Raw genomic sequence first — 6,690 nt, forward strand, 5'->3', positions numbered from 1 at the left:
TTCAAAATATTTTTTCACTAAATATTTACTATACAACACAGTAGCTACCAATACTGAACTCTTCCATTAGTTGCAAAAATTTTTTGATTATTCAATTAAAATTATCATTCAAAAGTGTTTACCTATTGATCCCGGTTTAGTATTTGAGCATGAATTGAAGTCAGTCTGACACAAATAGGTAATAATGGGATATATTTTCATAATTTATATTGTCAATGTTTTCTTAATTCGTGAATTACTTAAAGATAAGGAATGTGTCATAAAGGTATTATTTCCTAGAATATTATAACTCTTTAAACAAGTTAATCAGGTGAGTATCAAATATCATTGAAGGAAAAAAGATTTAAAATATCTCCATAATTACTGGCATAGGGTCAAAATTTAATTATATTGCTTTAAATTTAATCATGTGCTTTTGAGTCATCTGGTGGGGGGTGGGTCATATTAACATTCTTATAGTTCAAGGCTAGAGTCTTTAGGTAGTCCTAACACCTTTCTGTGTAAACTAATTTCTATGTGAACAAAAACAGTGAAGACAAAGCAACTCTCCAGGGATTACTGGCTTGCCATCATACCGACAAGGAGATTATTGCTCAGTGGGACCATTTATAAAACTGGTGGGTATCTGGGATGTCAATGAATACTCATTATTCTCTTTTCTGGGAGAATAGATTAAGTTCCCAGTGAAGAATCTTTTAGGAAGCTCTACATTGAAAATCAAAATATTTAAAACTTCCTTTGACATTGGGAAGTTAGTGAAAGTCAGATTCATGTTTCCCTATTTTCCCAATTCAGTTCCCCCAGACTATATTAACAGTAGTCCTCTCAAAAAGGGAACAGGGAAGGAGCATACCATTAAATTTTCTCTCCAAAAACCTTCCAAAGGGATTTTAACAACTTTTGATACCTCCCTCTAAATAGAAGCCCCATAGAGAATAACTGTATTTCAAATTATATATATATATATATATATATATATATATATATATATATTCATATATATATTCATATATATGAATATATACATATATATGAATATATATATATATATATATTCTGTTTCAACATTAATCTGCATAACAATTAAGAGAGCCAAAGCATTATTCTCATTATTTTTATTTTAACCAGAAAAGATAAGTATACTTCTAGTAAAAAGTAGTAATTAGGCCAATGAAAGTAAAATACAGTATATTATATACTTTGATTAAAAGAAAATATACTAGCAACCAGTATTTTTTACATGAGCAATAGAGCAATCAGAAAAAGCCACACAAAAAAAGGTGAGCAGAAAAGACTCTGCCTCTGAATAGAACTTTAAAATAGATTGTGCATGCATTGAACATTGATCAATGCATTCATGGCAAATACCACTATCTGAATACACAATTATAGGCATCAGTTTCCATCAGACCTGAGTAAATGTCACTGTTTTTTGTACTCTCCAAAATTATAGTGGAAACAATTTTGGTTAAAGTGAAAGAATTTTCAATAACCTCAGAAAACTTACCTTCTGCAATAATATTGGCATTTGCTGTCAAGCTATGCAGCATGATTTAGGATTTTTGTTTCTGGGAAGTATGCAGACTTGAGGGAAAACTTTCTCTCTCTCTCTCTCTCTCTCTCTCTCTCTCTCTCTCTTAGCTAGCCTCATAATGAATGCTTTAATCATTAGGAAACCAATTTAGAATCTTTTTCTTGCAATTTCCTGCAAATATGCCTGGTTCTAAATTGAAAATCTTCTAGTGAAGACTTTGCTTTATGGCATAAAATAGTAAATAATGTCTTTACAATGCTTTGTGGAGCTTCCCTAAGCTTGGGGCTGACATATAACAAAGTTGAAAAGAATTTTTCTGAGACAGGAGTGAAAAAATTGCATATAGTATTATCCTTTATAATTTAGAATCTTACATGTGAAGTAACTTGAAAAGTGTCTTAACAAAACTGAAGGTCATTTAAGCTTTGGTAAAAGCAAGGAGAATATAAACAAAAACTATTTTTTATAATGAGGATACTTATAAGGACATGCTTTCTTATCAACAGTTTTGTTGTCCTAATCTAAAATAATAAGAATTTCTGCCCTGTGCACAAATCTTCAAGGTCATTTCATCAATAACTACCTCTTTAATACTGTCTTAATTGTCTCTTTATTGATATTTTTAGGATTGGTTCTCCCTAGCAGGACCACAACTGCTGCCTGCTGCCCTTTGAATTTTGTCCTATTTATTGGCGCCTAGTCTTCCAATCTAAGGGCCGCTATTTGGGAATTCACCATCATTAATTCTTCAGTCACAGTAATAACCAATAAAATGATATGAAAAATATTATTAGTTTCTTTCTTCTACACATGTTCAATTACTTCTATGCTTTCACTTTCCCAGATTATGAAATGTTTCTTTTTTATTGCTGTGATTAAACTTATGAAATAGATTCCTGCTACAAGTGAATTCATTAGTTAGCCAATATCCACCCTTTCTTGTTCTAACCTTATTTTGATTAGATTCTGAGCCAATCAATGAAAAGTAGACTTCTTGGACAAGACCTCACTTGTAAACCCATGTGGTCAACATCCTTGTCTAGATCCTTTACTAAGGTTACATGGCTTAGTTCTACCCCTTCCTACCCTGACCACAGTGATAGAGTTTCTGCTGAGAGGATGAACAAAGTGGAAACAGTCTACTTCATTTATTTTACTAGCTCTATCACTTTTAACTTATGTGTAGCAATCATCTCCTCACTAGTAAATGTGACTAGTTTTCAGCTATTGAGTCCTATTGAGGATTAAATAAATTAAAACACTTAAAGTAATTAGATAAAGGCAAGATATGCTAGACAGAGACTGTAACATTAAAAGCAAATACATATCACCACCGTGGTCATAGGAAATTCATTCAAGTAAAACCAAGGGCCCAAACTATACAAAGCCTGGATGGCAGTCACTGTGTTGGTCTTAGAAAAGTGACAGAAATTTAGTCAAGAGGATTTTTATGAGCTAGCAATATGAATATTATGTATTTAAGAAAGCAGTTATTGGACTGGGGTTGTGGTATAGTGAAAGAGTGCTTGCCTAGCATGTGTGAGGCACTGGGTTCAGTTCTCAGTACCACATAGAAATAAATGAATATAATAAAAGTCCATCAACATCTAAAAATATATTTTATAAAGTAGTTATAAATGAAATTTTAGGGAACAGTTTCTCAAAAGGTGTGTGTTGATTAATATAGGGTTGTCAACTGCATCAGGTCAGAAATTTTTTTAATTCCATATGAGAGTAGAAAAATTAATTACATTTTAAGAACTAGCCTCTTCCATACAAGTATAAAGGAATGAAGATAGAAAATTTATGTTTAATAGTGACTTATATACAAAATCTTTATCAATGTCATCTTAGTGAATGAGGAAAACAATCTGCAACAGATCATACACAAGATTGAAGGTAGACAGCTACTTTGCCTTTTCTAAATGCTTACAGGCTCTGTGGATGTCTGTGTTTGGTCTGTGAAGAGTCATATGATAAGTCAGGTTCTATTTATAATAGTATTAAAAATAAGTAGACGTAAGTAAAAATTACATGAGAAAAATGACGGCATAATTTTGTCTAAAAGCTGAGAAGAAGAAAAAAATAGTAACAGCTGCTGTGTAGGCAGGGAAACTGGAGGACTAGTCACCAGGTAAGACAATGAAGTTTTAGGAACAGCTAAAGGAAATATTGTCTGGGGAACTGAGCCTGTCTAGGGGAATGGAAGGTAAGCATACTCAGAGACATAGAAAGCCTTTCAAGGTGTCCAAAAAAGAAAGATTAGGCAAAAGAATTTCTGGGTTAGAGATTTAGAGAGATACCAAATTCCCACTGAGGGATGTGTCTGCATGGTTGCCCACAGGAGAAACCTTTTTGGCATCTGTCAGCACAAAATGAGTTCCCCAGGGTGACTCAGCACCACACCTAGCACACAAATAAGCTGCACAATCAGTTATATAAATGACTTAGCCTTTTTTCTCACTGATCTCATTGTTTTGCTTTCTGGAGTAGGATAAGTGAGAGGTTGTGCTTTTGCTGCTGTGCTAAACGGGTTCTTTATATTTTAAAGTATCTCACAGACCAGGTGGTGATAGGATTAGTGTGATAATACTCAAAACTGTTGTATACATACTACAACATAAGGATTATTCATACCTTACTTTGTATCAGACACTTCTTATGCACCACTTCATCATGTCCATTTTCAGCCTTATCTTTCTTGTAGCCAATGTTGGTTTGGTCTTCTGTGTGAGGCCTCTGACAACTTCACCAAGAGTTCACTTATGAGAGTGGCTTGCTCAGTGTGCATGCTGCACATCCCCAGCTTCTCCCTGAGATGTCCCTGCTGATGCTGAGGCGTGAGGTGCCATGCAACCCCATTTGTTGCCTTCTTGTATGCAAACCAGAAGCTCAGTGGGATTAAGACTTCTTAAGACAACTTTAATCAGTGAGATACAGGAGCCAGTAGACAGAAGCTTTGTGGGTTTTTCTTCTTTCCCATTCCTTACTTGCATGATCCTTGGATGCAATTATTTGTAACCCTCTTTTCATAAGCCATCTCTGTTAGTCAGATTTGTGTCACTGTAAGCAAAATACATGACAAGAACAACTTAAATGAAGAAATGATTCTTTTGGCTCATGGTTTCAGAGATTCAGACCATGGTCAGCCAACTGCGTTACTCTGGGCCTCAAATGAGGCAGAAGATCATGGCAGAAGGTGAGGAGGAGGAGCACCACTCTGCTCAGTGCAACCAGGAAGTAGGAGGGACCAGGAGAGTGTGCTCCCTGTGATCTATCTCCTCCACCCTTTTCAAACCTGCCCACAGTTACTACGCATTTAGTTCATTGAAACTATGATGGACTGATTAGGTTACAGTTCTTGTAACCTAATTTTTTCACTTCTGAATATTCTGACATTAACAGAGGTCCCTTTAGGGGACAACTCATATCCAAACTACAGTATGTATCATCAGTAGATGGATGATACCAAGATTTAGTGACCACAGTTAATACTGTGGTAGATGGTAGACCGTTATTAAAACAGTCAAATAATGTCCCTCATTCCCTTACTCACTCTCATTTTCTCTAACTCCTTTTTCTTAGGATTAAATAAAATAACAAAATTTAACTCTTTACCTCAGGCTCTCCTTTCTGAAGAATTCTGGTGAGAATACTTTCTACCACTGGCCCTTAAAAAAGAAAAAAAAAAGACCCTTAAAAATGAGATTTGGGAGTTGTATCACTTACATTTGTAATAGTTCCATGGATTCAATATCTAGTGTGATGGTGACAAACCTAAATAAAACATATTTCTGACAAGAGATTGGAAATAACCATGTCAGTCATGTTTTCAGGGACTAGTGGTAAGGGGGATGGCACAAAATCCTCTCTAAGGAAAGTAGCCTCTTGTATCTTCCAGCACTAAGGAATATCTGAGGTGGAATATTTTTGGATGTGATACACAGCATAAAGAAAAAATATATTATTATTAATTACTGACTCAAAAGAGTTCATTTTATGTCTGGCCTAAGACAAATTGGACCATGTAGTTGGTTTGGGTTGCAAAATAAAATGTCTTCTACTCAATCTCCTAGGAGATTAAGTGATGCCAAAGATACCATGGTAGAATATATACTTGTGATATGTCTCTGTCAAGCCCTAATATAAAGGGAACAATGCAGACCTTAATTAAAGTTAAGAAGCAAGACCATGCCTTTTGTGACAGATAATTTTCTGCTCACTTAAAAAATGGGCTCATCATAGATTGGAGTTCCAGTATATTTATGAGACATAGTAGAAATGGAAGGAAAAAAATAACTGAAAATATACACATGCATGAACTCCTAGCTAGTGGCAAATGGCTTGGTTATGTTTAGAATCTGGTAAAAACCAGTCTGAGTAGAGGATAAGTTGCACTGAGCATCCATGTTCTTTGTCCATTCTATTATTTATACAATGGGCATAGGAACATGGTAACCGTGACAGCAGGGACAGAGGCCATGCATGTTTCCCACAACGTATTCCTCTGTCCAGGGCCAATACAGTTACTTTTACTACAAATGGCTCAACATTTCAGGACTAGAGAATGATTTTTAATACAATATGTCTCTATTTCCCAAGGTATTACAGTATTTGTATTTTCTAAAGGGCACTTACCCACAGTAACCATCCAGAATGGATATTCTGGATGTCTTTTCTTCACTTTTCTAAACTGAAAGAAAAATAAATAAATAAAACAAGAGAAACTTTTAAAAACAGTAATTTCTAAGTGACCCATGGCACAGCTGATTTTGATTCTAGAAAGGGAGAAGAAGAATGGGGCAGAAATGATATTTGAACAAAAAATGATAAAAAGGTGTTATTTATTGAAAAATTATAAATGTGCAGTTCATGAACTTCAGTCAATCTCAAGTATGGTAAATTCAAAAAACAAAACCACATCTGTGGACATTATGATCTAATTGTGGAAATCCCAGAATAAAAATAAAAATCTAGTAAGCAGTCACAGTGAAATTACATGTTATATAGGTAAAGAGATAACAATGTAAAAGTCTACTGACTTACAATGAGAAGCAGTAGAGTCCTGAATACAGAGGGATAATATTTAGAGAGCTGTAATTGAAAAAAAAATGAAGCCAGAATTTTATATGCTGTGAAAATATCCTTTGGAATTT

The sequence above is a fragment of the Marmota monax genome, unplaced genomic scaffold (assembly GCF_021218885.2).
Source record: "Marmota monax isolate L192 unplaced genomic scaffold, Marmota_monax_Labrador192_F-V1.1 WCK01_AAM20220418_F8-fsc00174, whole genome shotgun sequence".
Lineage (NCBI taxonomy): Eukaryota > Metazoa > Chordata > Mammalia > Rodentia > Sciuridae > Marmota > Marmota monax.